Genomic DNA, 14,568 nt, shown 5'->3' with positions numbered 1-14,568 from the left:
CATAAATCCTCATAAAATTATCAAGGAAAATCAGTTCTGAACATTCAGAGTATGTGTCAAGGAAAGCAAACAAACCTTGTGTTGGACAGAATAAAATGATCTGAATAATTTGCTTATAAAAATAAAAACATGAGTCAGTTCCTTCCAGTGGACACAAGTCAGTGAAGAAAGTCACATTTCAACACACCTTATTGGAGAAATATTAGAATATAACTGGCACTAGACTGAGAAGTGGAAAGTCTAGGTTCCATTGCCAGTTCTGCCCTTTCTACAAGATAGTTGGACAGGTCACTTTCCTTATGTGAGCTTCAGCTGTCCCCATCCACAAAAAGAAGGGGATCAATTATCTAATGACAAATGTTCTCTAAGGGACATTTTGGTTCCAATTTTCTTTAATATACTTATTCCAAATGGTATATACCAATTTCAGGCCATTTCCATTTATGTCCTAATATATTGCAGTTTTCCCAATTCTCTCTTTTTGTCCCTATTACCCTGTAACTTGCTTTATATTTCTTTGTGAACATGTCAGATTTCCCCTAAAAGACTGAAAGCTTTTTGTGTTGTTCAGTCATTTCAGTCATGGCCTAATCTTTATGACCACATTTGGGATTTTCTTGGCAAAAATATTGGAATGATTTGACATTTTTTTCTCCAACTCATTTTATAGATGAGAAAACTGAGGCAAACAGAGTTACATATTTGCCCAGGGTCATACAGTGTCTGAGACAGATTTAAATTTAGATATTCCTAACTCCAGACCCAGCTTCTATTTACTGCATCCCCTAGCTGCCCATGAGACTAAAAGACTAGATCCTATTGCCATTTTTATAGTTTCATGTCCCAGAATATAAAAATTCTTGTATGTCATTGGCACTTAATACATATTATTTGGAATAGAATAATGATCAATATAAGAGTCCATAAAACTTTCTTCACATGCATTACTATCCTGTGGAGGAGAAAATGCAAGTGTTATTACTTTCTTCTCATCTTCTTGATAAAGAAACTGCTCAAAAAAATCTAGTAATTTGTTGTCCCAGCTCTTGAACTATAATAATGTAACAGGAAAGGAAGTTGAACTCTGAGTCACTGTAATGACCAGTTTTGTCCCTAGAGAAGATGACAAATGTACCTCTCTCCCTTTGACAGAGCTGTGGTCCCTCTACTAACATACCCTGGTAGTTTTGTTAAAAATTTTTCTTTATATAAGTGTGGGTGGATGGGGTCTTTCATTGAGAATGGTGAGGAAGTATTGATTGTAGCTCAATTAAGTATCAATTATTGCACAGATCCTCAGACTTGAAACTGAGAAGAGTTTTACACCACTGGGAAGCAAGAAAGTTGATGAAAAATTTCTTTGGTTTCCATAAGCTCTGTGCTTAAAAGAGCATTTTGGGAATTATGCAAAACTCTCCTCTTCCTGGAAAAAAAATAGGTGAAAAAGTTCCCTGCCCTCAAGGATTCTCTGGAACAAAGTGCCTCCAAAAAATGCTCACAGACTCGCCCTGAGGAAGAGCAGCTTCCCGAGGTGGAATGGTAGAAAGGGAACTGGGGGACAATTCTCTCTTTGCTTTGGCCTTAACCTTAAACCACAAAATCGTGATCCTTCCTTTTCCAGAAAGAGAAAAGTGACAAATAAAAACTCTAATATTACCCTTTTAAAAAATAACTTAAAATAGTACCTTTTTATTTAACATCACAATAATTTCCCTATATACTTTCTCTCTATACCCATTGAAAACATCCTTCTTATAATAAGGAAAACTGTTAATAGGGAATATTAGTGGAAGGACCATAGCCTCTGCTAAAAGAAGAGAGGCACATTTTATCATCTATTTTCTTTTTTTTTTTTTTCTTTTTGCTGAGACAATTGGGGTTAAGTGACTTGCCCAGGGTCATACAGCTAGGAAGTATTAAGTGTCTAAGGCCAAATTTGAACTCAGGTTCTCCTGACTTCAGGGCCAGCACTCTATCCACTGTGCCATCTAGATGCACCTTTTATCATCTATTTTCTAGGAGAAAGACTGGTCATTACATTCACTCAATGTTTGGTTTCCTTTTCTTTTTTTCCTCAATAGTATTTTTTCCCAATTATATGTAGAGATATTTTCAACTTTCATTTTAGAAGGATTCCTGAGTTCCAAATTTTTTCTCCCTCCTTTCTTCACCTTCCCCCTCCCCAAAGTAAGCAATCTTATATAGGCTATACATGTACAATTCTTTTAAACATTTTCTTATTTGTCATATTGTGAAAGAAAAATCAGAACAAAAGGGAAAAGAACCCAACAGAAAGAGAAAGCACACAAGCAAACCAAAAAAGGTGAAAATACTATGCTTCTATTCACATTCTATCTCTATAAGGTCCCTCTGAATGCAGATGGCATTTTCCATCCTAAATCTACTGGGATTGTCTTGAATTACCATATTGCTGGGAAGAGCCAAGTCCATTACAGTTGATTATTACACAATCTTACAGTTACTGTGTACAGTGGTCTCTTAGTTCTGCTCACTTCACTCAGTATCAGTTCATATAAGTCTCTCCAGGTGTTTCTGAAATCAGCTGCTCATCATTTCTTATAGAACAATAATATTCCATGGCATCTATATACCATAACTTATGGTATGGACATCTACTTACTTTCTAATTTTTTACCACTTCAAAAAAGAGCTGCTACAAACACTTTTGCACAGGTGGGTCCCCCTCTTTTACAATCTCTTTGGGATACAGAACCATTAGTGACACTGCTGAATCAATGTTTTATAATAGCTTGCTTTTCTTTTACATTACTGTAATTGTGATGAATAAAGGAAGGGGGGAAAGGAAGGAAGGAGGGAGAAAAGAAGGAAAGAAGGAAAAAAAATCAAGAATGAAAATAGGAAGGGGGAAGGAAGAGAAGGAGAAATGAGGGAGAGATGAAGGAAGGAAAAAAAAAGGGAAGACGGGATAGAGGGAGGAAAAAAGGAGGAAAGAAAGACAAAAAGAAAGAGAGAGAGAGAGAAGGGAAGGAAGGTAGGAAGAGAAAGAGGGAACAAGAGAGAGAGGAAAAGAAAAAAAAAAGAAAGGGGTGGGGATAATCACATAAGCGTTTTATCAGATTATCTTTCACCTAGGCTATTTTTCAGAACTGGGTTGGAAGTGGACCTGCACCAGTCTGAGTTGGTTCTGTGGCATAGCAAGGGGAGTTCCAGGTTCAGTATGTGAATATTCCCAAGGATTTCTGATGTGCTCACTTTGACTCCTGTTTCTAAATCCCAGGTCAGATCGGCCTATTCTGAATAATAACCATCAAGATGGTTAGTAAAAAATATTAACTGCCTCACTTTCATAATATATTGCTATTATTATCCCATTTCACAATTAAGGAAACTAAGTCAGGCAGCAGTTAAGCAACTTGCCCAGAATCACAGAGCTAGAAAGTGTCTAAGGGCAAATTTGAATTCAGGTCTTCCTGATTAAGCCCACCACCTGGCAGCCTCTGTTAAAACACCAAAGTGAATTGAATTAAACCTAGGTGTTCTGACATCCTGTCCAGTATTCTTTCCACTTTATCAGGACACTATAGAATGTAGTAGACTACATTCAACGCAGGACTCCAAATCTTGAGAGCTGAGATCTGCTCCCTAACTAGCTATGACTATAAGCAAATTTTTCTCCTTTCCCAGTCTCCATTATCATCATCCTCAGAGGAAGGGATGAAACCTTTAACTTCTAAACCCCTTTTGACTCTGACCTATATATATATTTCAGCTGATAATTGTGTTCCTGATGTTCTTGGTTCTTCTGTAATTATGTAAAATCTGAAAGTAACCAAAGAGGGACAGACTATATATCTAAATCTCATTCAAGTAATTCTTCAGAACAGTTATGTCCTATTCTCCCACCCGTTTCTTTGATAAAATAGACCGAAGATATTTTGAAAGGACTGAAAACCATACAATGTAGTTTCCTTTATCTGATCAGGTGAAGGTCTTTTCTGATTTCTCCTAAGCCACTATGAGTTCTTTCTCTAACTTGTCTGAATCAACAATTGGTTAACAGGTACTATGCTAAAGCTGGGCTAATAAAGAAAGGCAAAAGCTAGTCCCTACTCTTAAGGAGGTTACTGTCTAGTGGGACAAAGAAGATGAAGTAATAATGTGCAAAAAAGATAAATACATGGTAAATTGAGAGTAATCTCAAAGGGAAGCACAAAATTAAGAGGGATTGGAAAAGGTTCCTTGCAAAAGGTGAGACTTGCTATGACTAGAAGAAAGGCAATAAAGATAGGAAGAGAAGGATACATACACAGAGGAAGAAAAAGAGGGAAATAGAGCTAGAGTTAGAGTGGGGGGGGGGGTGGAAAAGAGAAAGGTAAAGAAAGAAGATGTCAAAAGAAAAGATGACAGAGACAGAGTGAGACAGAGACATAGAAATACATAGGGAGACAGAAATAGAGACAGACAAAGACAGGGAGAAAGAGAGAGAAATAAAAAGACAGAGACAGAGGGAGATGGGGAATTCCAGACATGGGCAAATATGAAGAGAGAAACCATTCCAAGCAAGAGGGACAGTTGTGACACTCAAGGGGACACAGAGAATTGAGAAATAGAGTGTCAGGCTGGCAGGAACAGCCTGTAAGCCAGTGTCACTGGATTACAGAGTACAGGAAGGAGAATTTGAGCCTTAGAAAACTGGAAAGGTAGGAAGACACAAGTTACTAAGAGCTTTAAAAAACAAATTGGGGGAGGGGTATTAAATACTTGATTCTGTTGGTAATAAGATTAACCTTCAGTTTTAAAATGTAAAGTTCTACTGTAGAGAGGAAAGGTAAAATATGTTGGGATGTGGGTTTTAGGAAGATCAATTTGAGAGCTGAATGGAGGACGGATTGGAGAGACTTGGAACAGAAAAACCAACAACCATACTGTTGCCATAGTATAAACATGAGATGATAAAGGTCTACCAATGGTGACAGCTCCATAGAGGAGAAAAGTGGTATGCAAGATATCCTGCAAAGAGGCCCTTGACAACAGATTGAATCTATGGGCTGAGAGAGGAGTCTAAGATGACTTCTAATTCATGAGCCCATATAACTAGGAGGATGGTAGTGTGCTCAAGGGTAATAGGAATGTTAAGCCAAGAGGAAGATTTGGAAAGAAAATTAGTTCAGTTTGGGGACTGTTGAATTTAAAAGTTTATAGGACATACAATTTAAATGTCTAATAAGCAGTTTGAGATCTAAAATAGAAATTGGTAGAGAGATTAGACACTGGACTAAATCTGAGAGTCATTTACATAGAGAAGTTCATTGAAACCATAGGAGCTGATGAGAACATCAAGTGAAATAGTACATGAGGCTAAGAGAAGAGAGTCCGGGATAGGATCTTGGAGGAGTTTTGTTATTAGCAAACATTAGCAAAGAACCCAGAGAAGGAAATGTCAGATTGGTAGGAGGAGAACCAGAAGAAAATGTCATGGAAACCCAGAGAAGAGAGAGTATCCAGAAGAGCTTGCTTAACAATGTCAAAGATTGTGGTGAAGTTCAGAAGGATGAGGACTGAGAAGAGGTCTTTAGATCGACAATTAAGGGATCATTGATAGTTTCTGAGAGAGCAGTTTCAAGTGAATAAAGTTAGAAGCTAGATTTTAGAGTTAAGAAGAACGAGAGGAAAGGAAATAAAGGTACCTAATGTGGATAACATTCTCAAGAAGTTTAACCACAAAGGGGAAGAAAGAAAAAGAATGTTAGCTAAAGGAAATGGAGGTCTCAAGTGAGGGTATTCTGAGGATGGGGGAAGACATGGACATGTTTGAAGGCAGTAAGAAACAACCAGTAGACAGAGAATAAATAGTGACAATAGAATAGGGATGGGGAGAGAGTAGGAAAAATTTGCTGGAGAAGACAAAATGGAATGGAATTTCTTGTGCATGTAGAGAAGATTGCTTCCGTAAGGAGAAGGGTCACCTCCTTATGTGAGTTGAGGATGAAATAGCATGGCAAAAAGCATTTGTGTAGCTCAAGATGGGAGGGAGCGAGGAGAAGGATGGAACTCTTCATGAAAGGATTCCATTTTTCTTCTGTGAAACATGAGACAAGGTTCTCAGCTGAGAGAAGAGTGAGTTGGGGAGCCAGAGGAAATTTGAAGAGATGAAAAAGCTTGGGAAAAGCAGTGTGGTAAGTGGGATAACGAATCGATTAGGAAGGTATTTTTCCTTTTCTTTTATAGGATTCTTTTATAGAATTCCTTTATTGTAATTATATAATTATATAGCATAAACTTATAGTGGACTCAGTCGATAGTTTTGTTATTTTCTCTAGCTTCATGCTGTAGTCCTTGAGAAGGAATGAAGGTAGCAATGGAGGGTGAGAATAATCCAAAATTGAGGTTTAAAAATACAAGATCTTCTATGGTCAGGAACAAACATTTATTAAGCTTCTACTATGAATGGTAGGCACTGAAGATACAACGACAAAAATGAAATAATTCTTGCCCTCAGGGGCTTACATTCTATAGGAAAAGATAACATGTATAGCACGTGTAATGAGTACAAATATAAATACATACATAAATGATCTGTAATATGTAAAGGATTCAAGGGTATGACCTCTTTGAGAGACAGTATGACATAGTCAAAAACATTAATTATTTACTACTGTTAATAATAATCAGTACTTAATGCCATTAAGTACTTAATAAAATTCTTAACAACTGCTAACATTTACACAGCTGCCACCCATTACTTGGAATTCTCAGCTGCCTGCCCTCATTTCTGCTCTCTGGGCTGAAAGAATGGGAACTCTCATCTTATTTCTTCATCTTGTCTCTCATATTATATATACATACACTCAAATGTGCTTAGTCCTACACCAATATTGTCTCATTTGATTCTCACAACAACCCTGGGAAGTAGGTACTATTATTTACCTCAGTTTTTACACATGAGAAAATTAAGGCAGACAGAAGGTCCTGTAGCTAATAAACATCTGGGGTGGAATTTGAACTCAGGTCTTCTTTTCCAAATCCAGTGTTTTAACGCCACCTAGCTGTCTATATACAAATTACAATAAATGACTGGGGATCTGGAGTCAGGAAACCCTGAATTCAAATCCTGTCTCATTAGTGTCCTAAAGCAAGGCATTTGCACTAACCTCTGTTAGCTACACTTTCTTCACCTGTAAAATGGGGGTGACAATAATAATATCAATTTCACAGAATTAATGTTGGGGTCAGATGAGGTAATTCATAGAAAAAAGGTATGAGTGTGAGAAATGAAGAGGAGAAGGGGGAAGTAAATAAGAGTCACCAAAAAAAAAATCCAAAAAAACAAAAAACCCAACTCAGATAACAAAACCTACTGTGTCCAAGTATTCCACAGCCAAACATAAATTTTCCATTTGTTCTGATTAGCTACTTCTCTTGTTTCTCTTTCCTGCCATCTAGTGGACTCAATCACAAATAGCAGGATGACCAATCCACGAGACACAGAAATCCAAAATCTTAAAGAGTTTTGTCCCCTTGGAAGGGCGAGATCATTTTGGCCAATATATATTCCTCAGCAGGTATCCCTCATATGACATCCCGGATAGATGCTTATCCAGCCTCTGCTTTAAGGTTCCTAGGAAAAGAGAACTCATTCTCTCCTAAAGTGATTTATTCCAGTTTTGGACAGCTCTATTAAGAATAAATAATTCCCTAAAGCAGGTCAGCATTTGCCTCTCTGCAACTTCTACCCATTACTTAGAATTCTCAGCTGTCTACCTTCATTTCTCTCTCTGGAATGAAAGAATGAGAAATCTCATCTTACTTCCTCTTTTGATTGGCTCATATGTATATAAATACACACATGTAATAGATATATTTATTATACATATTTATAACATGTATTTATATTATATTACATGTGTTATATTTATGTATAATATATAAGTACATATATTAATTATATGTGTGTGAGTGTAATTGTTTACGTGTTACCTCTCCCATAGGATCTCCTTGAGGGCAGGAATGTTTTCGTCTTTTTTTTTTTTTTTTTTTTGTATTCCCAATGCTTAGCACAAAGGCTGGTGTATGGTATACTCTTAAGAAATGCTCCCTTAGAACAGAGCTATCCTGAAATTGCTGTGACTACTTTGTTCTTGTTCCCTATAGCATTACATGTTACATCATCGCTACAGTAGCAGATACACAGAAAATACTCCCAATTTGTATTCTCATTTGTAATGATAACAAAGTAACTCCCAATTATAATGTCACATGGGGCATTAGAAAAAGTCCCTAATTTGGAGTCAGAGGACTGGAGTTTAAATTCGCTAAATCACCACTTAAGTGACCTTGAAGCCCCCAAACCACTATTGTCTCAACTGTAAAATAAGGTGACAGCTAAATAACTTCTATGCTCCTTTGGGTTTTTTTTTTTTTTTTTTAGCTCAAATACTATGCTTCTGTGATAGGTAGCCAGTGTTGATGGTCTTGAGCTATATTTTAAACCAGAACCTGGTCATTTCTTATTACTGGGTCATGTTATGAGCTTAAATTTGTTTTTGTTTTTGTTTTTGGTGACTCTACCTCTGAGGGATGTGGAAATTCAAAGAGCCATTGGCATAGATTACTAGGTCTTTAGCTCTCCCATGGCATCCTATCTTGGGCTGGGGAGAAGTAGCCAAATTAAAATTTCATTCTTTCACAAGCCAGTTTATATATAAGACAGGCAGAGTAAAAAATAGCTTATTTTAAGAGGAAGATGCTTATATTTGAAGTCCATGAATTCTGTTTTTTTTTTTTTTACATGAATGTTGTACATGGAAAGGAATCTTCTTCTCTGTTCACTGATCTAGATCTATAACCTGAAGGTTTGCATGAAGTCAGGTGTTTGTTTGGTGGAGGGAATTTGACAGTGGGTGTCTATCCAGGCAGGAGTTTTATTCTTCTGTATTACCTCAGTTTTTCCTCTGGCTTCCCCCATTCCTATAAAAATCATTTATCCTCCTTTTTTTCACTTTGGCTTCTAGTGCTATTAACATTCCAGAAACTGAATTCACAGTTCCCTGAGCCCATTGCTGGCCAGGCTTTGGGTGCGGAATCTTTGCCTTCACTTAGCTTTGTTGGGCTCCCAGGAGCCAAAGGAAAATCTGCATGGATATTTAGTAATGGTTGGCTTCACATCTCGGGCCCTCACCCAGTTGGTAATGCCCCAACACCTAAATAGCTATGGGTTTACATATATTAACTCATATTCTGCATTTCTTTTCAATTTGAAATCTTTTCCTCTTCTTACTGTATTTATGAACTATTCTAGTTTCTTTGTATCTTTGCTTATTTTAACTAATTTTCTTTTTAAAAAATCTTTAAATGACATTTTACTTTTCAGATATTATAAGTTTTTTTTTTTTCTTTTCATAGCTAACATGTGCACTTTGGCCTTCTCTCCCACAACCACTTCTACCATAAATCTGAGGGCAATTGTTCTACCACTGCCATTGGCTTGGGCCCCCACTGGTAATGTTTCTTTCCATTGAGTAGCACCCCAATTAGTGCTAGTAACATCCACTTAACTACTTAACATTGGTTAGCTTTTACAAGGGAATCCTTCAGATCTAAAGCAAAAACAAATATTCCTTTCTCCCTGTGTCCCAATATTTCCCATCTACCACCTGGAGAACTGGAGTCAAACTTAATTCAGTTCCCATATAGCATTAGTCCCAATAAGTTTATGTCCAGAAGTCACGATTTCTAGATGAACCTGCATCTCAGATACTGCTGGGATGGGGTTCTGGAAATTACTTCCAAAGGTTTCTAGTTGTTCCTTAATGTACAAAGCTTATCCTGGATTCTGGCTACCAGATTCCTATAGCTTGCTCTCCTACCATTTTAAACTCCCATGATTGGTAGGGTCTCCCATCAAAGCCTGAGCCAGAAGTCACCAAATGAAGCCAAAAAAGAATGAAGTAATAAATATTTCTTAAGTGCCTGCCGCGTGCCAGGCGCTGTGCTAAGCATTGGGAGATGCAACAGCGGCTGAAGCTGGTAGGCCTTTTTGAATATCTTGGCAGCCAGTCAAAGAGCCTCCTTTTCAACATACAGTTAGTCAACCAGAACTATGAAATGTTTATGCACGCTCCAGTGCCTTTCCCTTACACATCACCATGATTCTCCCAGAAACAGGCTTCCCCGTTTCTCCATGTGAAGTGATACCATCCCAAGTACTCTGCACATATGTCAGGCCCCTTATGGAAATCCCCCGATTTCAAGGATGGTTGAAAAAAGTCAAGAAGAGGAGCATAAAAAAATGCAAGAGGAAAAAATTGGAAAGAAAAACATGTTAAGCTTAATTATGTGCTTGGAACTATGGATAAAAAGAAAGGTTGAAACCATGATTCCTGCCCTTAGGAAGCTTACCTTGGAATGGGGAGACAGGGAGTACCTAAGTACATTATAGAAGATCAACACAGTGTAGATGAGAAGAATCTTTGATGGGAGGTAGACTCGGGGCAGTCACTGGAAAGAGGACTGGATCATGGAGATAGATGAGAAAAAATGGGGAAAAGACAAGCAAGAAAGATAAAAGAATGTGAGCCACAGAATCATAGAATCCAGAGCTCAAAGGTGCAGGAGGAGCTCTGACTGCTTTTTTGGATACAGAACCAACTAGAGATTGCAATGGGGTGATAACTTGTCCAATGTCACATGAATAGTAAATGAAAGAAATAGTCCAGGTCTACCAAACTCCAAATCTAGAATCCTTTCCTATGCAAACTATGTATAGGCTTCCAAAGTTTCTTGAATTTGGCAAGGAATATAAGAGGACAATTGGCTGGTTTATTAGCTTTTGGATTAAACAGGTCTCTCAACCGCTGTCTGAATCATTGCCAGTATATTTCTGGTCATTAGCTCTTTCCTCTGGAAATAGAACAATACTAATAATGTGCTAACATTTATATAGCATCTGGAGATTTCTAAAATGCATTGTATATTTTTATCTTATGTAGCCTCACAAGATCCTCATGTGGCAGAGAAACATTTTACAGATGAGGCAACTGAGTTTCAGAGAGGTTGGCTTTCCCATGCTCACATAATAGAAGCCAAGCCCAGGTCCTTTAGAGACTAAGTACATTTCTTTTCTTATTCTCTCCCTAGAAAAGAAGGATGCTCTTTAGTGAGAAAAATACTTCAGATGATTAAGTAGGGCTTCTTTGAACTATCTGAATAAAACAAAAGGATTTAACAAAAATTAGTTTGAAGAATTTATTCTTCTTGGACATATGTGGTCACCATTATTATTAATATACTATAATTATACTCTAGTTAATAATAATAACAACCCTACAGAAAATCCTAATCCAACACTAATTGTAGTGTGGAGAAATTCCATTGAACAGAAAATTATGACAGAATCTGCCATGACAGGATGGTTTCAATATAGTCTTAGCAATAGATTTAATCTGCTTTCTAAAGTCTGGCCTACTTCTCAGTACAGAGGCTCATCCTCAATAACCTGCTTACATGGTGCTGAATTTTTTGGCCATTCTTGAAATAAAAATGGAAAAAAATTAGTTCTCAGTCCTTCTTACCCTCTTTTCACAGTGTCAAAGATCAAAAAAGAAGGAGGGCAGAGAAAACTAAGAATCACTTTGTTTTTAGACTTTCTACAAATGTTAACATAGCAGATATTATCTACAGTTGAGATTCTTGTCCAATGGCCAGTGAATGGATATTCTGGCAAAAGAATCAAGTTATATCGATGTTGACATTCTCACTATAAATGAAACCAGAAGTAATGATGGATATCACAGTGGAGTAGAAGGAAGGATCACAGGGTTCTTTTTTTTTTTGTTTGTTTGTTTGTTTGTTTTGAGAAGCCAATAAAGGACTTGGTAGAATTGTATTTACTGTGTGCCCAAAGGCAAGAAAAAAATATAATTTCATCAGATATTTGGTCATCTCATGTTGCAGTACTCTTAAGAATTTACCAAAAAAAAAAAAAATCATGAAAATAATCATAATTGCAGCTTATTATGTACCAACATCCATTACAAAGAATAAGGAGTTTGAGAAATCACATCAAGAGTTTTCTTTCTAAATTAAATCTAAAATAAATATATATATATGTCATACATATACATTATATATGCTGTCCCTTCCATTAGAATGAAAGATCCTAGCAAGCAGGGACTACTTTGTTTTGGGTTTTTCTTTTTTGTTTTTTGTCTTTCTTTGGACACCCAATGTTTAACATGCTGCAAAGCATATCTTAGATGCTTAATAAATACTTACTATTATATAAAATATACTTTGAAATTCAATGACTTCAATATAAGAGTAGAAATAAATAAGAATCATAGGAAAATGGTGGAAATTGTGTATCAGAAATAAGGAAAGAAGGAGAGCAAAGACATGAAGACTACATAAACCTCATACTTATATATTGATTCTTATTTGTATTGTAAGAGATTGGAAATGATTTATTACTGAAGAGAGACTCCCTATGATTGGTGAGATACTCCAGTAATTCTTGTCTGCCTGTGATGCTGTGTTGGGTACAGTGAGTTCTAGAATGCTGAAAAACCTCCTAGAAGAGATCTTATGTCTACTCAAAAGAGTTAAACCTAATAATTCACACAAGGAACACCATGTGCATGAAGAATATCTATTATGACATGGATAACCTATGAGCTTATCAGATATCTTAGACAAACAACAAAAATGGGCAAGTCCAAATCATGGGAGGATGAGAAAAGTCTGGCCTTCAGAAAAATTAGAAAACTCCTTTAATGACCTGAAATTTACTTCAGAATGAAAGGCCAGACTCTTAGATATCAGTACTTTACTGGCATTTATTGTATGGCAATTATTCATAAACACTAAATTCTCCTAAAGATTAAAAATTTGCATTATTCTGAGAACAATAAAAAGGTTTATGGTGACTGTGAGCAGGCTTCTACAAATTAGAAATTTCACAGAAGAAATAGAAAAGTTTGTCGTCTGGGGTGGGCTTGATTCAGGTCAGCCCTTTGCTAATTGTGTTTGATATTTGTATCAAATGAGATAATTACTGTAGGTCATTAAATAGTTTTTAAAAAGGAGCTTTTCTTAGAGTTAGTAGTAGAAGAATATTCAACAAAATAGGTATTGAGTATACCTTGAATAGATATAACTAGGTGAAGCTCCCTTGCCTGAAATGACTCATAATTTTTCATCAGCCAAGCATCAGAGCTTCTCGTGGCTATTTAGGACTTAGATGAGCAGGAGGTGATATCAGTAATAGCTAGCATTTATAAAATCTTATAAGATTTGCAAAATAAATTACAAATTTTATCTCCTTTTATTCTCACAATCTTTTATAGTCAAGGAAACTGAGATAGACAGTGGTTAAGTAACTTATGAGTCACATACCTATTAAGTATCTGAACTAGGATTTGAACTCAACCTTCCTGACCCCAGACTGAAGTAACCTATCCATTGTACCACTTAGATGTTTCAACAACCTTCCCCTTTAGTCCTGAGAAGTAGTAAAGGCTTGAGAACAGTTTTAATACCTTTAAAGCAAACTAGTCTAAAACTTGCATGGGATTGTGATATTGCTCCCATCATAGCTGTCAAGTGGGAAACATGATTATAAAAGAAAATGGACTGTTCACATGGCAAGAGTGAGCTAAGTTAACAGGCACAGAGCCCAAGTCCTCCACTGGCCTCTCAATTGTCAAGAGAAAATCAGAAAGGCTCCTAGCTGTTGGCCGGAGGGCCTGTGGAGATCCTGTTTGTGGGAGGATATGGACAGACATGGTTGGGTTGAGAAAGGTTGAAGTAGAGGTTGAATATCTGGGGATTATTGAAAGGAAAATCCAGATTGATGAGATCATATCACCACTTGAATATTTGAGTAATAATAGCAATGATAATAAGTGACATTTATATAGCGATTGAAAGTTCCCAAAGCCACTCGCAAACATGATCTCATTCAAACCTCTCAGCAATATTGCCAAAATGCCAGTGTTCTGGTATACATGAGATCTCTGTCCCCGTTTGTACTGACATGGAAGAATTTCCTTCTTAGTTCTCCAAGAGAGACAAGTCCATTTTAATTCTAAAACTAAATGTGTTGTCAATAAATACAGATAATATAGAACCTCACTGTTCCTGGAATCTGAAGATCACACCATTTACCCATTGGCCATATGACAAAAAGCTCTGAATGTCTATTACGATCAATGATTTAGAACTGGCAAAGTTAAGTGATATGGACAAAGTCAGAAAGCTGATAAATGACTGAGTTGAGATTCAAATTCACGGCCTCTGATTTTCAATTCGGGACATATTCCCCTTCCCTAAGCTGCCTCTCCCAAAGGGAGGTAGATTGGACCACGCAGAGCCAGGTCGCCTTCCCGAACAAAAAGTGCACACGTTTTGCTAATTATATTGGCAAAGATCAGGGGTGTAGTCTGGGTCTGTGCAACAGAGCAGAGAAAACTGGCCCACGTGGCTTTCGAATCCATGACCTTGGATCTCTTTAGCCCAGCGGACGAATGTTTTCCTCCCTGAAGAAATAGAATCCTACCATTTAGAATCAAACCCCAACCTGACCCTCAC

General features: G+C 37.0%; 1 protein-coding gene across 1 annotated transcript in view; it reads right to left on the bottom strand.

Moving 5' to 3' along the window:
* CA5A (carbonic anhydrase 5A) overlaps positions 1 to 14,568 on the bottom strand; it is a 45,278-nt gene that overhangs the window by 17,425 nt on the left and 13,285 nt on the right. The gene's annotated exons all lie outside the window — the stretch shown is intronic.

This window comes from Antechinus flavipes, chromosome 2 (genome assembly GCF_016432865.1).
Source record: "Antechinus flavipes isolate AdamAnt ecotype Samford, QLD, Australia chromosome 2, AdamAnt_v2, whole genome shotgun sequence".
In the NCBI taxonomy this organism is placed as follows: domain Eukaryota; kingdom Metazoa; phylum Chordata; class Mammalia; order Dasyuromorphia; family Dasyuridae; genus Antechinus; species Antechinus flavipes.
The sequence above is the reverse complement of the archived record's forward strand: the minus strand, read 5'-3'. Positions and strand labels throughout refer to the sequence as shown.